Genomic DNA, 24,538 nt, shown 5'->3' with positions numbered 1-24,538 from the left:
TGGCAGGGGGTACGAGTAATAGTCGAGGAACGCTATTACGTCCTGCTGCGTCTTCGAGGGTGAACCAGGCTATATTACAACGTAATACCAGAAAGGGTGGTGGCGAATGTCAGCTGTACTAGGGATGGAGAACCGGAAGAAACGGGATACGAGGTTTCAGAATTGTTCGACTTGCCAAACGCTTTTAACCCCTCCCCGTCACGGTGTATTTAAGGGAAACACCCTTGTTCATCCTGGTTGTCGAGTGGAAGGCGTTCTGGACGGGAAAAGACGTCCACGAAGGGGAGGATTTTTTTTTCTTTCCCTGGCATTCGATTAGCATATCAGCCACGGAAATTTGTATCCTTCTTGGAAGTGGTACGCCACGGTTAATATGGAAATAGGCTTGTAGAAATTCGCGGAGAATTTTGATGGGTTGGAGGGTGGTTTGGAAAATTGATGCAGAGATCTTTGAGCTTTCAACTTTTGTGAAGGGTTCATTTTTCTTCTTCTGAAAATGTAGACTGGTCCCCTCACCATTCTAAGATTCTAAACCTCCAAAAATTTTTAATTAAAAAATTCTAAGATTTTAATCAAGAAACCACCCTCATTAAGAATGAAATCGATTTTTCAAGAATGATGTCATTTCCAATTTGAAAATCCTATTTTCTTTATCAGCATATAATTAAATATAACATTTCTTAATTAACATCATGAGTCTTCTTGCGAATCAATTGGTTCAAAGTGAAACTACGTAAAGTGAATTAAAAATGTATGCACGAGATCTGTGCTAAGCATCAGACACTCACTTGGAGTCCTTTAGGCTACTGTACGACATGGGTGCACCCTGAACGAAGGGTGAAAGGGATGGATAAAAGGACGCTTACCGCTAGGCAGACCTGAGAGAGCGGAACAGAGACGGAGAACGCGTAGTAAGCACCTCTGAAGGGCCATCTTCGCCGAGCTTGCCTTCCTAATCGCATCGAAGTCATCTATATTATTACGGGGACATGCATATAGTCGTTCGAAAGGCATAGAGAATATTTGCATCAGAAAGCTGGCCAAAAGTTAATTTTGAAAACCTTACCATCAATTTAAAATTATTATTCTATGAGGAATCTTCTGTTATGTATAAAATCATATTCAGCTTTAAAATAAAATGTGCCTTTTTTATTTTCTAAATAATAAATTATTTCATGCAACTGAATTATAAAAATAATTTTCCTCCAACTTTCTAATACAAATATTAGATTACATTTTTCCTTTCACGTTCGTTTTGCTTTCTTTTCCTTGGTTTCCCTACTTTTTTCCTCTACTTGCCCTCCGTGGCAAGTGCTTTTAAAGATACAACATGCGAAAGAGAGAAGAAAATGGAATTAGCCAGGGAGAAAAGTTCACGGCGGGGTAAAAATTGCTGGCTCGCAAAGGAGAGAAGGTTTCACTCTCTGCTGAGTGAATCCATCGTTCTGAAGGTTTTTAGTTTTAAATTCTCCTGGATGGTGGAACCGTGAGGTGTTAGGTTGGTGGTAAGAATTCGGTTCGTTTGATTTCTTGCAATGTATTGCAAGAATTTGTATTTAAGAAAGGATACCAAAGGAAAACCGAAAGGGGAATAAGGTGGCAAATAGATTTTCCAGGAGAAATTTAACGTGGTAAAGCTTGTCGTTAAAACCAGTACTCGGATGAAGTCAAAGTTCCAACCAGTTCGTACAGAGTTTAATTAGCAACTCTACACGGGCTTCTGAGTAATCTATCTGCAACGTCCAATACAGCACACCCCTTACCATCATTAGCCGATTAATTAAACAAATATGGACCGTGAAAGGAACACGCGGTCTTTTGGAAACCAAGGAATCAATTTCACAGGACCAAGTTTCTTGAACGACTTAATTAATTAATCTATTTTACTCGTAGCAATCAGACCTACTTGCGCTAAAATTCGGATAATTTAGAACAATTTGTCTTAATGAAATTTCACAAGATTAATTAAATTCTTGGTTTCAATTTGGCATGGAGCTGAAAGAAACTTATTTCCTTTTGCAAATCAAAGAACTAATTAACTTTGGATAAATTAGATTTCCTGAAAGATTCTATTATCTAAATTTTTTCAATTTTCTAATGTTTCTAATCTTCTCTCGTTGCATCCAAATTTCTAATCTTTTCTAATTATTTGTTACTTTGAAATATTAAATGTCCCAATTTTCCTGCACGTAAGTACAAATACTGTCCCTCCTTGCACCGTACCATCGTGGATGCAGTTGCCCATCACTACCTTACACCGAAGAATGAATCGAGACGAAAGAACAAGGAATCAACAACTCTAGAGGTGGAAACGAATGAAAGAAACTCAGCTGGAAAAGTGCACGGTCTAACATTGGCGAGAGGTTGTGTCAGGGGATGAATATTAAAACGTAAAGTTCCCGGTAAATTAATTGCATTAACGTCAGAATATTTTCGCTGGCGCCTCTCAGGACACGCGTTTCTCTTCCTTTCCTTCTTGCCAGGATTCTTTCTCACTTTTCCTCTGGGTCTCTGAACGTTCTATTTTTTTCGTCGAACCCAGCCTGCAGGCTGACTGCACTTCTCTGCTCCTGAATATTCATTAATCTTGCTTTCTCCTCTTTCTCCCTCCACGTCGGAAATGCACGTCTCGAGGAGAAATAAAAAAGAAAATAAATCTACCAGCCAGTCGGATTCTTTCTCTCCTGCACAGTTTTCATCCTTCCAGGAGCAACGCGTTGGATTGCTATAACGAAATTCTCAACGCGTTCTACGCTGATATCGCCACGAGTATGAATGCTGGATTTATCCTGGATACGTGTTCCGGGCATCTTTGAATTTTTATTCCCAATTCGTCGGGATAGCCTCGTCCAGTCACCAGAATATTCACTAGGTACTTGTCAATGATTGTATTTCTTTTGTATTTTTTTTCCAGAGAAAGGAGAGAGTTGATTTCAGAATAATAATTAATTATTTGAGGCAATTTAGAATTTTTTTAATCATCGTCGTACCATAGTACCACACTCTTTCTAAATCAAACTTGATTTCCTCCAGAACAGCACCATTCGCTCCAACCAAGCATTCAATAAAGGTAAAAAAGAACGCGCGTCCGCTAAAACAGTCCGGGTAATTATTCACCGACACACAGGGAGCGTGGTGTCGCGAAACACCGTACCGGAAATAAATCGCGAACGAAACTACATCGCTCAGCAGGCTCGAACTACTGTTTCAGCGGAAAATTGTTCGACGCGTTTGGCTTAACACCCCTTGGCTCGCGGTATTTCACATTCAACCCTTTCTACCTAACCCCCACTCGCTATAACTTCGGAAGAAAATCTTCGGCAATTCGTCCGCTTGTAAAATTCTCCAGAACCAGCTACTTTTCTCAGAGGAACCGGAATTTTTCACGGTACATCGACGCCACGGGGAACGTAGATGCACCCCTTGTAGCGGAAAAAGAAAGAAGGAAGCGGAATGTTTGCGGCTCGGACACCAGAACAATCTCTAGCATTTTTCAGCAAAGTTTGTCCTGACCCCTACCACCCTTTTCTCTTCTACTTCACCCCGCACCTATACCACGCAGACCAACCCCTTCAATTTCGCCTGTTGCGGCACTCGAAGTTTTTCCTGGTTTTTGAAGAATGTTTTTTCTTTTCTTGTTTTACTTTGAAAATGTTAGAAAAAGTGTAGCTTGAACGTAATTTTTCCATTAGATTATCAAATTTCCCTATTTAGAAATAAACTTTCAAATTTTCCAATGTAGAAATTTTCCAACTTTTAAATTAACAAATCAACTAAAGTACTCCTTGCATCCAAACAAACAGAGATTGAGAAAAAACAATGAAGTGAGAAAACTTTGAGGTGTCTCGATATTTCGACCCGTATTTCTACCGGTACCCGAACGTAACACTTAAAACGGACGGCTGCTGCGTGCCAGTTATTACATTTACGCGATACATCATGTTAATTGCCCGGTAGAGCGAGGCACGTTCCTCGTAACTTATACTGGCTGCGAGTTTGCACCGGATACGCGGCACTAATCCGCGGAAATTACGCGAAATTTATATTTCCGCTCGAAAAAAAAAAAAAGAAAGTAAAAACGGAAGAACAAGAGGAAAGGGGAACTCTCGCTTCCCCGTTCGTGCTTTATGAAAGCATCGTCCCGCTTTCGCGAAATTACGATGTGAATTTTATTCGAAGGCACCCCTTTCGCGAACGCTGTCCTCCTTTTTAAACGGAATTTATGTTGCGTTTATCTGTTTCGCTCTAATCTTATTTCCAAACGTAATTCTTGGCACCAAATGAGTTTGATTAATGCTTTCATTAACAACAGAACGTTTAACGAAAAATGAGCAGTAAAAATATGTAAATTCTAATCGTACGTGGATTACCTCAATCTATAAATATTATTGTCAAACTATTAATTTCCTAAATAAATATTTATTTTCCTCCATTACCGAGACATGTAATAAATAAAAATTTGCATTAAATACCATCCCATGTAATAATTCATAAAATTAAACCAACAATCTTTGCATCTTTTCAATGATATATATTACGATTAGCGATCAGATAAATATAAATAAAAGAAAACGAAGAATTTTCATAAATTAATATTTCCATGATGTTGTACGGCTATTATTCAAAAGATTAATAGAAACGCAATGAACGGGTGAGCATAATCCGCGAAAATTCCGTGAAATTTATACCCCTTTGATGAAAACGCACGCCCCTAAGTCCGTGAGGCATGAAAATATTCTGTTTTTCGTGAAATTACGAGGTAGACTTTATATCAGTAGACCGCGAAGGATTTCATTACATTACGCGAATAAAAGCGCAGCCCACCGCTCTTCTCATTTAAACAATTTACTCTAATTTTGTCGAAAATTACGACATGGTAGCCAGACTGAACCGCTATCGCCATAGTAATTGCATCGCAATTAATTTAATGTCTAACCATTACAACGTTATTAATATGTTTTTGCCATGATACGTGACAAAGAGAAATGTACTTTTAACAGAAATTTTATTCAATGAATTGAAATGATCCATGTTACTTGCTTCAAAATATAGATTTTTAACTTTAAAGGGCCAATAACCCTATCAGCTGTTACCCTGCATAAAATTTTCATTTCTATTAATTTTTCAATCAAAAAGAATCTAGAAGGCGATTAATAATTTTCTTAATAAAAAAGGAAGTTAACGGACATTCATCTATTCTTTCCGGTATTATTCATTTGCATACAAACTAGATTTGACATTGTTTTCCAGTCGTAGCGAGCTCACGTTTCGCGTCGACCTCGTCACGGGGTGGAAGCCAGCTTTGGGATTATTATCGAACCAACGCAAATCCATTGTTAATTATGAACGAGTCCAGAGGAAAATAACGTGTCACGCGACGACGGGGATGACAACAATTATTCTGCGTAACGGCATCACGTGTTACACGCACGTGCGTCCCGATACATATACATATGAACCTGGACGATTAATAACCTTGTGACAACCTACTATAAATATACAAGGTGTCTCAAAAGAATTAACTTACATCAGACGTACTGGAAACCAAGGGAATGTAAATTTTTGTCAAAAAATGGAACTTGTGACATTTTGATTCCAAGTGCCTAATCTGATTGTTGAATGAATAGAGGGAAATTTTTAAGTCGTGCGATATAGTTCACATAATTCATGGATCAGTTACATGATTTAATTAATATCCAAATTTCAACGACATCATTGACGTGCATGCACACGCAGATTTGTACGTACGATTAATTATGCCTGATCGCATTACACTCCCGTGCACCTGTACCTACATAGTTGGTCCTTAGTCCGTGATGCACCTACATAGATTATTCCACTTTGATGCATGCAAATACGTGCACCCATCCCATATCTAAAATCTATATTTGATGATGAACACGTGAAATCACGCGTGACTGTATGAAATCAAAAATTTCCAACCCTGTAAGCACCATCTGGGCATTGAAATCGTTGTACAAAATAATTCTTGGATTTCTCATAAAATACTGAAAATTTATATTTTTCGCTTACGAAATTATTTGCATTAAAATTCAACGAATAATAATTTTGAACTGAAGGAAGCAGAAACCAATAATTTTTGCTATATTTATGGTAATTCGAAAATTTCGAAGCTCTAAGATTCTAAATTTCAAGAATTCTGAGATTCTAATTTTCTATTATTCTATACCCCTATTGTCCTCACCTATCACAAGAAGAAATGTTAATTACATCAAAGGGTGTTATTCACCAGTGAACTTTATGGCATGCAAGTGTTAATTATATTATTATAAAAATGGAAACCTTAATAACGCAACGCAATTACTAAACGCAGGAAACATATCATAACAACGTAATAATTCATTGTAACGACTTTAACAGCTTCAAAGTAAACGAAATTCTTGATCACGTGGCACATGCACGTGCAAACATACACACATACATCGGGACCATTAATTATCTCTTGGCTGTTATGCAGCTGTATGCACCTGCATATGGACTGATCGATCCTTAACTTGCAATGTATCAATATGCATCACTGACATGCAAATAAATGCACTGCACTTGTCGTTAAGTAAATTTGACAAACTGCTCGAGCCATTCTGATCGTTCCCATGAATCATGAAGTTATTAATTTTGTGCGATATAACACTAGTTCAAGAATATTTCAAATAATTCGCCTGCACTTGAGTAACGAGCATCAGAAATTCTTTTGAATAATATTATGCATTTGATAAAATAGATATATGCAAAATTGAAAATATATCATATTTTATATTTTACATAGAATGTATTTCTGAATTTACCTATTGTTATTTAAAACACTGTAATTTATAATATTTTATTGAATAATTTGGTATTGAGTGGTTTCATTAATTATTAATCAAATTTGAGAATTTCAAAAGATGAATTATTATTATTACATGGATTAATAATTTTCAAAAGACAGTCTCAATACCAAATTTACAACTACAGCAACTGCAAATCACCTGTTACAGTCACAGGTCACGTTTGCGTACATTCAAACGACTAATTATCGCTCTATCGTCTTACGATCCTGTGCATTTGCATGCAAACCAATTGGTAAAGGGTCTATTCTCGGCTACGCTGCAATATACGCACCCAAACTACCACCCCTTGTATGTGAGAACAACGCAGTATCGTATGAAGGTAGGGAATGTTTGAAGATGGATACATAAGTATCTTTCTTTGTGAAAATTCAGTTCAAAAGAGCATAGTAGGAAGTAGTAGCAATATAGTACAATAAAATAGCTAATTTGCTAATGAAATATTTTATAAATGTCATAATTAATTGAACTCACCCCATCACCACACTCCACCATTCTGGTCAATCTGAAACATAAATTAAAAATTACAATTATTTTTACATAAACCGTAAAAAAATCTTTCTTCAATACAAATTTTTAAGCCACAAACTGTGTCTCTCTAAAACTTTGTCTATCATATCCTATGTCTGGAAATGTTTACTTAAAGTTCATAGTTCCTTGACAAAGCTTATTACAGAAGTTTATGGACGATAAAATAATGGTTTTTGTCCATAATTTCGGTCGTACACACGAGATCGACGTTGCTGGAAACTTCTGAAAGCTTTGCACAGAGGTTTGTGTGTCTGTATTGTGACTGTCGTAAGGTCTATATGCACGTCAACTATAACACGTATATTATGTACGATGGCTGAACATTACACGCATTTCGTCGTTGCATATTCATGCGTCTATATACAGGTACGTAGTTGCGTTATGTGCAACTACACCTATGTATGTATACGTGTGTACACATTAAGTACAAAGGCTGGCAAGCATTGTATCAGCGTTCGTACGAAGTGTAAGTTCTGTCCTACAAGGTAAATCACTGTGAACTAACACTTTAAGTAACTTCCTTGTTTTCCACTGAACGAAACCATAAAGCGATTTCAAACTTAAATATTCAGACGATGATGTTCTGGAACTGTATACTCTTTTGCTTGAAGAGTAATTAAATTATTCTTCTAATGATAATTTGAAAATATTTGATAAGCTATATGTTTTGTTTAATATTTTTTTAAAAATAGAATCTTCACTGATTTGAACTCGTATCATAATTATATCACTATAAATCAGAGATAATTACTGAAGTTTTAAAAGGATTCTTAAAAATAATATTAAAAAGTTTGAAGAGGATTTAAGATATTAAACACTGAAGATTCTAAAGAAAATTAACTTGAATAGAATTAATTACATTAAAGCTTGAAAGCTGGAAAAATATTCAATATTTTGCAGAATATACTGAACCAGTTTTCTACGATCGAACAGTTTCGATAAATATTTAGAATATCGCGGGCTCCTCGCAGAATTTATATAACTTGCAAACTACCTTCAATATTTGCTCCAAGTCCACGTAAACACACATCCAATACCGTCTTGTAAACATTTCATACTCTTGATTTTTTCGCAAATTTTGAATGTCGGCCAGAAATATCAAATACCCGTTTCAGAACCAATTGCCAAAAATAAAATAAAAATTGTTATAAAACTTCACCCCAACTTCATATCTTTTCATTAAATAAAAATTTATGTACTCCTCAAATTTATCAGAACATAATAATTAACAGTACTAATTTCTCTACAAATTGCCTCATGAATAGATAACGATCAAAGAAAAAAATGAACGTTCTGAATAATCGAGAACCTGTTACACGAAGATATCGAAGACGAATATCATGCAAGAGAATTAATTTGAATACTCCGCGTACTTCATTTGAATACGTTCGAAACCCTGCGTTCTGGTAGACGATCGCATAATATTCTTTTTCGAGATTTACGTATACCTTGATAATTCGCTATAGAATAGCACTGATATCAGCGAAGAATTTATTGATTAACCAGTGCGTTCCTTCGTGTCTGGATTATTCCAGTAATTGCAACAGAATATGTACTCGAAATTCGACGAACTAATTGTAAGAGAAATAAGAAGAACAATAAAGCAATTTGTTACCTGTATGACTTTATTTTGTTTAAGAACATTCAGGATTCTAAATGAATGATTTGAAACTACATATTTAGTTAGAGAACGGTTCAATTTATGATAGAATGACTGAATTTCTATGAAATTTCGGTGGCAATATAGTTAGCAGGGAAGCGTCGATAAGTAGTTCAATCCGAGGGAAATTGAGAGAAGCCGGAAACCAAGACGCCGACAGGGAAGAGTTATAATCAGCAAGGAATTTCGGGATCGTGCATTCAGTTTACCTTACCCTTGCTTAGTTACAGTATTTCTCTTCATCCCTGTTAATGATTACACCAACTTGTGGCCTCGCAAAAAGCAACATATTATAACTTGCATAATGATACCACTTAATTGATATTTTCAAGGTTTATTAGACTGAGATTATTCAACCCTAGAAGAAAATTGAATTTCATGTAATTTTAAATAATATATATTATTTTGAAAGCTTAACTTCCCTCTACTCAAAAATTAAATTTGTAAAAGAAGGAAGTCTCTCAATTGAAATAAATCTCAGTCTACCGTTTCTAGGTTAAACGATGGAACAGTGAAAGAAACATGGTAAAAGGGCGCGAAAAAGGGCAAAGGTTCGCGAAAACATACATTAAAGTGGTTAGAGGTGATTTTCTAGTACACTCGTTCTAGACAGGGTCGGTCCATGGTGGTCAGAGGATCGTAAAAGAAGTACAGGGCTCGGATCTACGTATGGGGAGACCCTTGAGCTTTACGACTTTACCCACTTTACATTAAAAGCACTCTCGCGGTTAATGGACGACTTCTCGTAAACGAACTCCGCTTGTGAATTATCGACGCCCGAATTTCTCGATGAACAAGCTCCCTTTCCAATCTTCTTTTACCATCCGATATGCCATAAATTATCGTCGTCTATTAAAACTTTATCACGACCATAATAAATGCCTCGTGCAGTTTCGATAAGGAAATTTCAACAACTTTGATTGCAGAATTTTAATCATTCTCGCAATGGTTTGTTAACATTTTACAGATTGAATTAAAAATTTATAACCCAATTAACTTTGGTTATTGAAGACTCAATCATACTTTTTATAAAAACAGTGAACGTTTGAACAATAACAGTCAGAGAAAGGTGTTCCAAAGGTATGTATCTGCATATCCCAAAGATATCTATTGTTCCCGCAGCTTGGAAAGAATGTGCATTTACCATTGTCCAAACAGACATTGATTCCTTCAACTTCACCGCTTGGCCCAATAGCTTTCGCTTGACTGGCTACGTGCTATACAGGAACCTTCATTGAAAAGAGCAACGGCTGAAGTTATTGGAAGGATGAACACGAAATCGTGACTGGTGTTTGTAGGAAAAATACAAACGACCAAGGTTCGCGCAGGATCACGTCCAATCGAACCTTCATGCTTCGCTGCGCAACGATTTAAAACCCCCTATTGAAACAAATATTATATTGTTTCTTTGAGCGGTGAATTAAAAAGTTACTTAAATGAACATTCTTGCTACGATAAATTTTAGGTGTATTTTTTTTTTTAATTTCTGGATCAAAACCACTCCTTGAACAACCATCTGTTCACCTTTTTTCCAAGAAGACGCATTCCAACGCAGACGCACAGAGAGGAACGAAAGCCGAGGAAAATAAAGGGAAGGAAGAAGAACGTGACGGAAGAGAAGGAAGCCAGACTGGAAGGGTGCAGAGCGTAATTTGAATTCCGAGTGAATTGAGTTCAAGCCTTACTCGAAGAGATCGCTCGGTCCTGTCGAATAACGTCGACTTCTAGGCGTGTCTACCCTTAATGGAACATTTCCTCGCGTCCCCGTTTCCTCGATCGTATAAATAAATAATTAAGACAACTCTTTGTGCGAGTCTCCTTTTTTTCTTCCCAGGCGAAATTTACATTTCATTCGCCAAGTTCCCGCGACGAATTAACCCGTTCACGACTCCGCTAATGCGGCCACTTCGAAATGCGACGAAGAATTTGAATGGAAATGCCAGGAGGGCTGATTCAGCCTGACTTTGGGAAAAATATTCCAATTTAGCACGAACCACCGTTCGTATCGGGGAGAGGGAATTTCGTCAACTACTTGGGAATTATATGTACAAGTGGAGAAAACTATGGTTGCGTCAGACAAGCGTCTGCCAGTCCAACAGTTTCAAAGACTATACTTGTGCGAGCAATATTATTTCTGCTATATTTCAAATAAATATAATAAATACATATTTGTAATTGCATTAGAAGAGTTGTAGAATTTTTTAATACCCAAATTCTAAAATTTTCAAATACCCAATTTCCTAATAATACCTGATACTTAAAATTTGAAAGTTCTAAGATTCTCATAAAATCTTGCGAAATTAAACACGTAAAAGAACCTAACTCACCCTAGAAAAAATCTTAATTAAAATCACAACATTTTTAAATATCACCCTAATTCAATAGCTGAAAGCTGTACCTTTCTATTTCTTTACTCAACCACTCATATTTGAAAGTACCTTGGACCTTAACAAAAGAGGCTCTCACTGCGGTTTCGACAACTATAATTCTCAGCCGTCCGTTCTAATACTCTTTGTAGCTGAGGGCTGAAACGTGGCGCAGGCCGCTTAAAACTTCTATCCAGGCCGAAGTCTGTAACTTAGATTTGAAGGCGGGAAACGTGGTTGAACGAGGTTCTGTAGCGGCTTGTGGTGTCCCCGTGGCCAAGCTCGTTCCTCTTTAATTCGGGACGCAGCTTCAGCTGCTCTTTGAAGTAGTCTCGTCTACGATGTTGCGAGTAATCAGCCTTGGATACTTGTGCAAGCCTGTTTTCCCCTCAAATCTCGCTTGCCACGAAACTTTTCTTCGTACAAGTGGAAAAAAAAAGAAATCGGACGAACACAGCTTTTCTTTACTCGTGTTAACGGATCGGTCTTAGGTTCCTCTATTCACGCGGGATTAAATTGGATTTTATTTGAGCACTTCAAAACGAAACACCCTTTTTGTGTTAAGAGATATTAATAGTTTTCGTACTTCACATTTCTAATATTCTAATATTTTCTATAATGGAATTATAAACGTCTTTAACTTGAATTGAATATTTATAATATCTCATAACACCCTATAATATAATTGTAACTAAAAAAATCTGATAACAAAGAAACAGCTCAAAAACCCCCGGAACCTTCCCTTATCCCAAATTCCTCGCAACCCTCAAAAACACCGCCCGGGGTGTTTCACCGTAGAAAAACAAAGCTTGCAACGATTCCAAGCCCTCGTTTCAACCCCCATGGTGTAACAATCACCCTCACGGTGCAAGTTGGCAGACTCGAAGTCTGCTCATCCATTGATCCTCGTCTGAATCACGGCCAACGTGCTCCCGAGGCGACTGTGACCTTTGGCGGCGTCGCGACGCGGAGGAGCGTCTCGAGGAAGCTACCTGGATGGGATTTTCTCTTTAATTTGAGACATCGTGCCGCACTCGTGCCTCTCGAGTGGTCTCGTGTCTGTGCCAGTGCGGTCCAGAACTTCACTCGTCTGACAGAGTTGCGTCCAACCCTTCTGGCACCCTTTTTCTCTTCACAGGGCGCGTCACCGTGAAATTCCTCCGTTTAATCTCCGCCAACGTCGAAGCTAATTGCTGGCCGCTTTTTTTAGCAGTTTCACGCGTTCAAAACCCGTCTGAAGTGTGCGACGAAATCCGGTCTCCTGGTTCGACGTTCAATAAGGGGGTGGAACAATGAACGTGTTCGAAAAAGGGTTCTTTTAAACATCGATGAGAAAGGGGACATTTTTATTCTTTTCAATCGTTTGTTTACGATGCTTGCTTGCTTTTTTTTTAGGGGAGGCACTGTTTGCTCGATGCGTGCTCCGTCTTCGAGGTTGCCACTTCAATGCCTGCCTGAGTGCGTTCGGAGAATGCCTTTTGACGGAGATGTAAGTGGCGAGCGATTTTCAAAGGCAATTCTGCGGTTTTTTAATTGTTCCTTCTGGAAGGCTTTGTATTTGAACGATGGTCGTTCGATTAGGATTTTATTTGGGTAAAAGATTCAGTTTAATATAAAAAAATAATAATATTAAAATCAGTATACGAGAATCTCAAAACTGATTTTATTTTAGTTACTAAAAGCTTGTAACAAAGAGGATTGTAGGATAATTGGTCCAATTAATTCACGGAATCATAATTATGTTTAAAAACGTTTGTAGGGCGCTCAATTTGATTTCCAAAGTACCTAGTCCTCGTAATTAAAAGTTTGTACATTTAATGATCTGTCGGATAATTACTCTCTAGCTTTACGAACTGGAATTTCGTGTTTGTCAAATGGAAAATTAATTTTCATTAAAACAATCTGTTTCACGAATGTAATTAATATGAAAATTTTTATTTCCAATCTGGTTTTGTTTCCATAACTTAAAAGCACTTGAATTTTCGAGTACCCGCACACCCCTATAATTTATCCTACTCCCCTTCTGGTTATACGATCACAAAAAGAAAATGCATTGCGAACTGAATTCTTAGCTGAACTACATATAAAAAAAAAAAACATCTATGTAGCCACAGTGGGAGAAAGAATCTCCTTCGTGAATCCACGATTTATTCTCAGGCTACAATCAACTATCGTTCGAATCCACGGTCCATCAGTTCTTCTCGGCGCAGCTTGAGCCCCGAATAAAAAATGTACTATCCGTCTGCATGGCCCCGTGTTTTCCTCCCTCGAACTTCTCTCTGGCCATATTCTAGAATTCCTGGTAATACCAGCCGCCTCCTTTCACCCTATCTCTTTCCGTCAAACTTATATTTCACTTCCAACTTTTTTTCTTATCTCGTGTATTTGCTGGCTGCCAGCTATCTGCGAGCCAAACCGTCGTCTTTTCTATTCGTTTCATTTACCAGTCACACTTCATGACCCGATAAAGTTTCTTCATCCTTGGGATACAAGTCCGGCAACGGACTCACCCCTTCCATTTTGCATGAGTAAATAGAAAGAACAGTGGTGATAAAAAAAAGTATATTTAAGTTGGGTAAGCTGTACTAATTTTGACATTGTGGCAAGTTACTAATGCACTCGATTCTAATAAGAATTCATAAGAATATTATTTTTTTAAATATGTAAAAAAAATAACCAGTTTCAAATATTTCCAAGTCACCACTGGTATCCAGTAGCAATCTTACGCTGTTCTGTTTTTAATATCAATGCAGAGAAAATGTTTGGCGGAAAGAAAGAAGAAGAAAAATAAAAATCAACAGGCAAACAACTGTAAATCATAACCGAACCTGAATATTTGAAGCTGGAAGCATTCTATTCGACATTCATCGCTATTTTCCAATTCTCCCCGTTTATGGATGTTCTTCTCTTGCAAAGCGACGACGCCGAAAGATCGATCGGCGCCCTTCTGTCAAATAGTAGAACACCCGATCGTTCATCGATTTCAATGTTGAATAATTTGAATTTACACCCGTATGAAATTTGCAATACACTTCAAGTTTTCGTACATAAAATATCTAAAAATCTTTTATCGTATAAAACAACAAACAATACGAAAATCTGCTTCCCTCATAACCCACTAAATGAATCATTCACGCCTCCCGCATAAATCGTCTAAATGACATCCATTCGATCGGATTTGAAATCGAGCAAAACCGAGGGGTTGGGAGGTGGTGGTTGTTACGGGTACAGTTTCGGTAGATGGAGTCGAATCGAGTCGAACCGTAATCAGGCGTAAATGCCGGCACAAAACGTAACTTTTAACGGGCCAATAAAAAGGAGGAAATGAAAATCGTCAGCGAGCGTGTAGCCATCGCATAACTCCGATAATAACGCGAACGCGCGCGCGACGATTCTCTGCAGAGCCATTTTCAATGGGGTTTTCACCGGACCAGAGGGGGTTTATCGTTGCTCGACCACGAAGAGTCGGTGACGCGGACGAATTTATCGATGCTACACGTCGATTAGAATTGTGCGGAATCGGTGAACCGCGATTCACTTTTGCTTTTCGAAAATCCTCCTCCTCCACCACCTACGCTTGAGGCTTTTCAGGAATAACGATCGGTGGACCGAGGAATCGAATGAAGGCCGATTCGCATTCAACTACGATCGAAACCCTCTGGCTCGTGTTGCTTTCGATTATTCCCACGAACCTGGTCTACCATTGATAAGCCTCCGATGGAACGGTGAACTTTTCATGGATCAGTTTTCGTTATAATGCAAATTTCTGGATTTTAATGCCGGACAAATTGGAGAGGTTCTTGGCAACCGGAACGAACCGGATTTATACTCGACTGAGAATTTTTCAATTCACTTCAGATAAATAATAAGTACGATATTGATTGGAAGGAAGGTAGATGTGAAGAATTTTCGAACCATGCATCCCTTCCTAGTCAATTATATTAAAGAAAGTGGACAGAAGGGGAAAAATAAGGAAGATCAGAAAACTCGCAGAAACTTCAAAGGGGAGCAAACACGTCCCACTTTCCCCTTTACTGCTTTCCATTGACCTGAATTCCTGCGCTTTTCTACCACCAACATACCAACGTTCCTTTCCTATCGCCCGAGAAAAACTTTTCACCGTCTATTCTACCTTTTGTGTCTCGCTACCGCTATCATCGTCATATTTTGTTTTTGTATTCTTTCATATTTTTTTTTTTTTTTTTTTTTAGCTCACCCGCATATTTGCTGCCAGGTGTGCGCAACATCGAGAAAGTTTCTCCCTCTTACAATCTACCTCATCCCCTGAACCAGAGCTTGATGTCGCATCAGCGTGACATTATTTTGCGCGCTTATCTGACGTTATATTTCACTGTTTACCCCGGTTGAATGTTTCACTGAATCGTTCATGTATTCAGGTCGGTCGCTGCTTTCTCTTTTCCTTTATTTTCAGCATGATTAAAGCCGAATTGGAATTTTTCTTACTGTTTCAGTATGGGTTTGACACGGTTTTTATTTTATTCTCAACGCTTAAAGCACATCCGTTCTTTCATACAAAAATTGGAAGTAACATTTGTTAAAACTTTCTACCGTTAATGCAACATTAGGTCATTAAAATTTATCAAAATTTAATTAGTCTTCCAATTTTCTATTAATAAACCTCACAATAATCAAACTTTATTTTCTACTAATAATAAATATCTGTTATTGAACAAATACTATTTTGGCTCAGAAATTGTTAACAGGAATTCTGGAATCTTTGTTTTAAAAACGAGAATATCGGTTGCAACAATTGATGCAAATAATTTGGTAGAAATTAACACGAACGAGGCAACGTTCACGGACATTAATACATGACTGGTCATCGAAATAACGTTATCGACGTTCCACCGTTGTAATTATCATAATTGGCCCTCGCAATAATGATTTATCGAACGACATCCGTTACACTCGATATAATCTATGGCTAGCTATTATGTACAGCAATTTCCATTCGAAACATATAAATAAACCCTAGGTATTCCCACGTGAAAAAGCACAAGCGTAGCCACAGGCGGATAGAAATGGTTGGATACGTAGTTCCGTGAAATAAGGCTAATTCTAACCCATTCTAATGAAAATTGACATTTGAGCAGCTTTATCTATTAGATACTAGGAAATAATACATCAACTAATACCATTGTTGTTGCATTAACAGGTCGTGATGATAAATTGACAGAATCAATTTTGCAATAAAGTACTAAATTTTCATTAACGCTGTCGCATTTATAATTTTATATTCTTCGTAATATTTAGCAAGAAATTATAACTTAATATCTAATATCAGTGATCTAAACCTCTTTATATTAATTTCTCTTTATAGTAAATGTTAAAAGAAATGTTACACTCACCATTTAACAGCAATTTGGTTGTTACGTAGTTACAGTGAGCACTGATAAGCCAAAATCACAACACGTTTATTCGCACAAGATGTATTCGCGACGCGAGCCACAGAGACACTGAACTATAGCGGCTCGATTTGTTTTGGTAAGAGTCTTCTTGTATACAAAGCCCCGAAGGAAGGTCCTCGACAAATAATAATATGTCGAGGTATAGCAAGGTTTACCGAGACGGTTTCTACAGACACTTATGACGCATTTGGGTATCACAGAATATTCTGTTATTCAGATTTTTTCTCTTACTAAAAGTCTTTGCCTAAAATTTCTTACGAGTATGGTAACGAGATGAACAAGGTTTGGCTTTTCTCGACGAAAAATATTTCTCCTCGATCGATGCTTCGTCACTTACGAAAATCTGAGCGCGATGAAAAAGAAGCCTCGACTGAAAGCCCTTTATCCGCGTACGCTCGCATTTCAGTATTTGTCGCGAAAAGAATCGTGGCTAAAGAACCGCGACAAATTTATCAGAAGCACGAGCTGATCCGCTCGTCTATCGATGCCTTTTTCTAGTGTTAATTCCACGCGTGCAAATGGAAACTGACGTTCCAGGATTATTCTCGCAACGAAATATCGCGCATCTGCACGCTTCGTGTAAGCCGATTGCCAGCTTCGAACGAAACGATAGAACAACGAAGGAAAAATAAGAAAAAAAGTTACGTAAATGCTTTGACGGTGAAATTAAACTCTAACTCTATTGTTATTCGTTCAGTGTTTATTGTTATTATTTAATTCGAAGAATTAAAAAATACCATTCGTAGATTTAAGCAAGTTATTGTCGAAGCGACTTCAATCAGGCTTCAAGGAAGAAACAAATATACTAAAATGATGAACTGATTTGATTACAGAGAATCTCCTATTTAACACATTGCAATGTTTGCTCGAAGCATCGATTGATTTTCCATTTTCCGCCATTTCTAATTAAAAGTCTCTGAATAAACGCAACATATAATTGGGAACGACCATTTAAATTCGAATTCCGTGGCTACCTAATAGCATGCGGATTTATGGCCGCATTCGAAACGGATCATTTGGCGTAATTGATGACGGAATGGTTGGACCGACCATTTGTGTATTTGTCGATAGTATAGTGTTAAATATAAATAAAAATAATGATAGTTACCACGGTCCATCGTCCGCCGTTCGAAGATTAAATGATATACACCTACAACACTCTAGTCCTTTTTTACTCTTCCTCAAATAATCTCGGACTTAACTTCTATCGCTATTAGCCCGAAGTAAAGTAACAATTTTGGCGCTGAAAACGCGACGACCGGCGGCGTCGAGGCGAGCACAAACTTTTACGATGCCAAGACGAGCCCGAGTCGATTAACTTAATTAGACAATCGCCTAATGAATTTCACGATAGCCACCGTTAAGGGACCACCTAACGCGCATCCTTAATCGTTTTCTAGTATACGATGTAGTCAAAATGAAGATGAGTATCGTGAACATCGTAAATACTGCTTTATCGTCCCTTCACTTCCAATATTCGATAGAAAAGCATTTCTGGATACATCGGAGTTTCTAATTTACTCGACGATGATACACAGAATGGAATATACATGATAAGTATCATTAAATAATTTACTTGACTAAAGCAAAAATTGTATTCAGTATTAAAATCTAATAAAATAAAAATATTGGCCAAAGTAATGAATTATTTTAAGATTTCCTCATCCTCCTCGCATCCTTTAAACTTGTTACTGGGATCAATAGCAACAGGGATGCATCTGACAAGCCTTTTCTTCCCGAAACTTTATTCTGCTCGATGCTGAGGTCGATGGAAAAATTGCTCGTTAAATTAAATTCCTACGGTGGTTGGTTGCACTGCCTACCGACTTGTCCCCGTGATAAAAACGACCCGGCTTTAAATTGGTTCGAACCTTTCCTAACAGGGTTGATACAGTTTTGTTCTCTCTTCCATGAGAGAAAGAAAGAGATGCAAAGGGAAAATTTGATCGCTCAAAACGAATGGCGAAATATTCGACAAAAATTGATTTTAAGATATCGTGTTTGATTTATAAGTTTTTGGAAGCGTTGATATTGAACGTTCTTTTATTGACGATTGATATCGTTTGATTTTGACTGATTCGAATGAAACGAAATCTACACTATTGATCTCCTGTTGCTATTGATCTTTTTCTGAGGTGGGTCAGATCTCTTAGAAATGTCGACATTTCAGAATCTCTACTCACGATTAGACATTAGAATTCGAATTACATTACATTAAGCTGATATTTTTTAAATATTTAATGATAAAAGCTAATTTCTGATTTTATGGAAACGATAAAAAAAGTCTATAAATTTAAACTTTCTGAAGAATAATACTGAACTATGATAGAAATTTATAAAATTTATTATTGAGTATTTTACGTTGGAACGTTATACCGAAAGGAATTTATCGATAAACTGTTTCTGATACCGATGCTATAAAACGTGTCATTATATTTCAGGATATAAAGTTTCCTGTTTAGATTAAAGATAAATTGTTGTTTGCAAAGTATTAAATGCATCTACGTGAAGTAATACATGATGTATGCATAGCTATTATATTAATAAAAATTGAACATAAATAAGGATTAAATTGAAATTTTTTTTCTCTTGTGTAATATATAACACTTGATGTATTACATAAAAAATAAATTATGTTTGTTTCCAAGAAAAAATTCTGTTTTTATTTCAGTTTAAAATATAAAAACGTTAAAAAATTATTTTTTAATATTAAACATTAGAAATATAGTTTTAATTAATTTTGCTTACATTATGTATTACGTACTTATGATAATTAATTATAGATTTAGAAATATCTTTCACTCACAAAATATCCATGCAGACCATTGTCCCAGAATTATGCTGATTGATGTTAATGATTCAATGTTGAAGCTTCATGAAGTCAAATTGCCACCTGCAATCATATGTATATAATTTTGTCAGAAAGGTTTTATTATAATTCGAAATCCCGATAAAATATTCTAAGAAAAACATAGATCAAGGAAACAACTTTTTTTTTAATTTAAAAGGATATTCTATATTCTTTTATCCATGATAACTAAATTAAATCCACTAGACGAACAAAAGACTCTCCTACACCGACCATTTCCTACTTCTAAACTTCATTTCGCGAAATAAGTCCGTCTTTCAACATGCCTCAGAGGCTCTCGTCGACGAGAACAATGTCCGCCTGAGAGACATTCCTGAACACGTCCTCCGCGTGTCTGTCATGAAATACCAGGGCGACGCGACTGCCTGGTACTCCGCTGAATTTTTCATTAAATTAACGACGCAACAGGTCGTGTATGGCGCGTCGAAGAGAATTGTTTAAATGTTGCACGAAAGAAGCGGCGCGATCTCCTCTTTTTTTTTCACCCTCCGACGTCGACGTCGACGTCGAATTAACGCGCAACAGGTGAGTTTCTGCGCTGTCCGCGCATAACTCAACGAGACGGATATTTCGAATTTTTCCTTTCTTTTTTTCGCTGTCATTTTGACACATCCTAGTTGTATGGAGTAAACGAACAAACCTACTGGACCAATTGTTGAGAATATGGGCGATACAGAAAGAGATTCATATTAAATAACTTTTCACACTGTCTAATTCACATGTTAAAATACAACAGAACAATCATAGCGAACTGACGACGCGCGAAACATAACCCCACAACTAGCCGCGTGGGTACTCTTTTGCTGATAATGCAGTTTCTCGAAAGATCAATTCATCGGTCGATAATCAACTTACCACTTTTGATACCATGATGCGGCGCTCATTATCACTATGTATTTCAATTATTTTCTTGATTATTTATTCACATTTATGTAATCAAAAACTACTTCAACCACACACTTCGAAAGGACGCCGCAAATGAAGCTTCTTCCGCGCTCCGTCAAGGGATACGCGGACCGGTGATTGGACAGAAGAATTTCAGAGGCACTGATTGGCTGATCGCAGGTAGATAAACTAACCAATAGTGGGGCTGTGTCTTTTACGCGGGAAAAAAAGTAGTTACGACTAATATAAACAATCAGCAAACATTAAACCATTAAAAAATGTTTAATAATTATTAAACTCATTGTCAGCTATTATAATATTAAATGTAATAAAAGAATTGAAACTTGTCTTGTTGCAAGTGGAGGTCATTTAATTAGTATTATTTTGAAATCAAACCAATAATAATTTTCCTAAAAATTAATATGCAACATAAATAAACATTGCAAAGAAAATCACTTGGATTTTCATACAAATCTTCTTAGAATTCTTTCTAAAATTGTAGTCTCGTTGCATACAAAAGTTTCTTTCTCAGTGATCGGCTAAGGGAACCGATAATCCGTGAAGGATCTCGAGAATTGTAGGAAGCAGAAAAAGGGAACAAAATATTCTTGGCAAACGAGATGAGCTTCGATGGAAGAAGTAGGTTCGATGAGATTGAAACGACTTTTACGATGAACCACTGCAGACAAGATGCCACTGTGTTTGTAATTAAAAAGGAATTAATTTTAAGGAGGGAAAGGCGAATAAAAGACGAGAAGTAAAACGAACTGAAGGGATTTACCATGGCTTTGCTTGTAATTAAAATATGTTTGATGAGAATATTCAATAGATTGAGAAAGTATCCAGATAAAAGAATTTAAAAGGTATTTGAAATACCAATAGTGATGGTTAAAGTAAGCACGCCTACAATACCCTCTAATATATTTATTTAAAAGAATAATGATAATTATAATATTTGAAAAAATACAAGCTATGTATATTTCAAACAGAAACTATTGAAAACTTTCCTCACTGACCGTGCATATGAAAATATCTTTTTCATTTAAAGACTAAACTCATACCTGCACAAGCGATGACACCGGAAATGGGAAAGTTGAAAGATCTTCGGGTGACCAGCAACAAGTTGCGAAATCAACGACATACCAGCAGGTTCCTTCCAACGCGTAGACGCGTAAAATTTTTCATTCGCCAAGTGCTTTCTTCTTCCTACTGTCTCTCCTTTTCTCTCCGACTCTTTCTTTCTATTTCTATCACTGTGTTTGCCTTTCCTTCTCTTCTACGATTCCCCAAAAACGATCGAGACCGCTTCGTCTCGTCTGATAGTAGGGTGCAACAGGTAGACACTTAGTAACCTTCTACGAAGCAGAATTAATTTCCTAGACACGACGCGCGTTTATCAAGATGAAACGAGTGAAACGGAGTGATGACACTCCTACTTCCAGAAGATTAATGGAAAAACCGAATCAGAGAAGATAGAAAATTATTAATTTCAACGTATGCCGCGAAGATTCCTTTGCTGAAAGTTATTTTCAGGGTAGCATAAAAATGAAATTGATTGGAAAAAGGAGAGCAAAGAAGACTGTAATGAAAATCTATTTCTTTATTACAATTTCCTACCAATTAACGGAGCCAGTAGTGTTTGGTAAGTCCTACTAATTAGACACTCCAGACAAGAAATACGTCTAGTAATTGAGCCCATTGCCTTAATACAAAATCAATATTTCATCAAATTTACTTCACTCTGTGAAACACACACCAATCCAAATATAATAAATTGTCAAAGTTCCCAACAATCTTTGTTTGAAATGAAGAATAATATGAATAAATAGCAATAAATCCTATTAAATGGAATATCCTCGCACGAAGCTAGTAACTTGATCATGCAGGCGTGAACGATAACGATGGACAAAAATGCAAAAAGGGCGTCCAATAAATGTGGTAATCCCAGGATGGCACGTTTCAACACTGGGTTACTATCCATAGACAGAAACGACAATGTTCAATATGTCGGTAAGGTAATTTCCTATAAAAGCAAGGTGCAACAGGTAGAGAACGTTGCCTCACCTGAATCCTGTCACCCCAGAAACGATATCCCTGATTTTCGATCACCCCTATCAATCATTCAAAATTCATCATTCAACAAATTATCCTTAGCACATAATTGCAATGTCTATGGCACTGAATCAACTAATGATATTATTTTGAAAATTGCAAAAATTGTATGCTTTGACTGAGGGTTCAATCACAAATGAAGAATTGATAATAGTTTTTTAAAAAATATGAAAATGATGAAATATCAGTGCTTATGCAATTAATATGAATTTTATTGAATTGTAGTTGTACTTTGTTGAGAAACTACTGTGGAAGTTATTGCGAAAGACGATTTCTGCAACGTTTCATTTCTGTCAGTACCACGGGGCAGCGAATTCGTCGAGTTTACCACTGACAAATGACTGGCGCCGACAGTTTCAAGTGGAACGAGTCAACCAGTGGTCAGACCAAGAATCGTATCGATTTTTCATGGGAAGCGCATGACCCGGTTTTTAGCGCACGCTTTGTAACGGTCAGTCACAATTGCACCGTGAAATTGCACAAAAATTTGTCGAAAAACAGGCTGTTAAAAAATAAAAACGGATATCAAGGAACTAACTTCTCGTGCTGTACTTGAAGATCACCACTTCGAAGATGTTCCAAGGTTCAAAGAAAGTTTCGAAGCTGAAGACTTTGATCAGAGAGCACGGGATGGTTTTGAAACTTCCGGATCACGGTGGACCCCTTCAATTTCACACGGACCAAACTGACAATTTCCAATTAACGCTTAATTAAAGAGAAGAGTGTCAGAGAGGATTAGAGAGACAGGAAAAGATAATTCTCCTAATTCTTCTTGCTCGCGACTTATTTTTACACACCGACTCGCGTGACCGTAAAAAAAAAAATGAAATTGGACCGATGAAATGAATAGAAGAATAGAAGAGGAAGAAATGAGGAACACGAAGAGATCGGAGAAGTATCGAAGGACGTTCTATGCCTGTCTCTGTCTCCGTAGGTACTGAAGCGCAGTTCGATACCAAGAACGGTTATATCCCTGCCCCTACCCCCCATCGACGAGTGGTACGCATCGCAAGATGGCTGGCCGTGTTTGCAAAATGGCGCTTGCGCGTGCAATTTCTACTTCAGCCAACCTCTCGGCCTCGTCCTCGCGCTTCGTATTTCCCTTCCTTCATTCTTTGCCCTTTCCTATCACACCGGATAGCGATGGCCCCAAGCTGGGTCAAATTTCAAGAAAAATATTTTTCAGTTTCTTGGGTTTCATTAAAGAAAAATTTAATAAAAATACATAAATTTATTTAACTTTTGCTTGTTATCATTTTAACCCATAATTAAAACATCATTGTACTTGAATTACAGCCTATCAAATTAATAGAGCCATTTGCATAATTGACTTAATGGCTACTTATTATCATTTTTATTTTTAAATATATGTTGAAGTATTCCTTTAATTAACACATACCATTACCTAGTTCTGATTAGATTTAAATTTAATGGGGTCAGATCTGACCTCTCTATAGTATTTAAGGGTTAATCCCATCGCTAACAGAAACATCCCCTCTCTTTCCTTTCTACCAACTTCATCCCTCCTTTCATTCGATCATCCCTATCCCCTATCTCCTTCCTAGGACATTCTCGCCTTTTCTTCCAATTCTTCGAACAGCCGATCTTCAGCAACCCCCTCACCGATATTTCCTCAAGTACTTCGTCTATGATTATTTCTCACTCCTATTGGGTTTAACCACTGAATACCATCTCAATACCTCTTTCCTGATTTACAAATTTTAATTGATTTTTCATTCACACTGTTATATCTTTTACATAATAGTGATGAGAACCTTTTATGCTTATGGGGTTTAGAATTCAGTTTGTTATCTCTTGTTAGATTGTCTTGATATATT

General features: G+C 37.1%; 1 long non-coding RNA gene across 1 annotated transcript in view; it reads right to left on the bottom strand.

Moving 5' to 3' along the window:
• LOC114872553 overlaps positions 1-19,726 on the bottom strand; it is a 62,860-nt gene extending 43,134 nt beyond the window's left edge. The window contains exons 1-2 of the long non-coding RNA XR_003788783.2: positions 19,641-19,726; positions 7,323-7,353 (exon numbers count right to left, since the gene is read on the bottom strand). This is a non-coding gene — a long non-coding RNA (uncharacterized LOC114872553). The remainder of the gene's footprint in view (positions 1-7,322; positions 7,354-19,640) is intronic.
• Positions 19,727-24,538: the final 4,812 nt, after the last annotated feature.

The sequence above is a fragment of the Osmia bicornis genome, chromosome 14 (genome assembly GCF_907164935.1).
Source record: "Osmia bicornis bicornis chromosome 14, iOsmBic2.1, whole genome shotgun sequence".
Lineage (NCBI taxonomy): Eukaryota > Metazoa > Arthropoda > Insecta > Hymenoptera > Megachilidae > Osmia > Osmia bicornis.
This window is presented reverse-complemented; position numbering and strand designations above follow the sequence as displayed.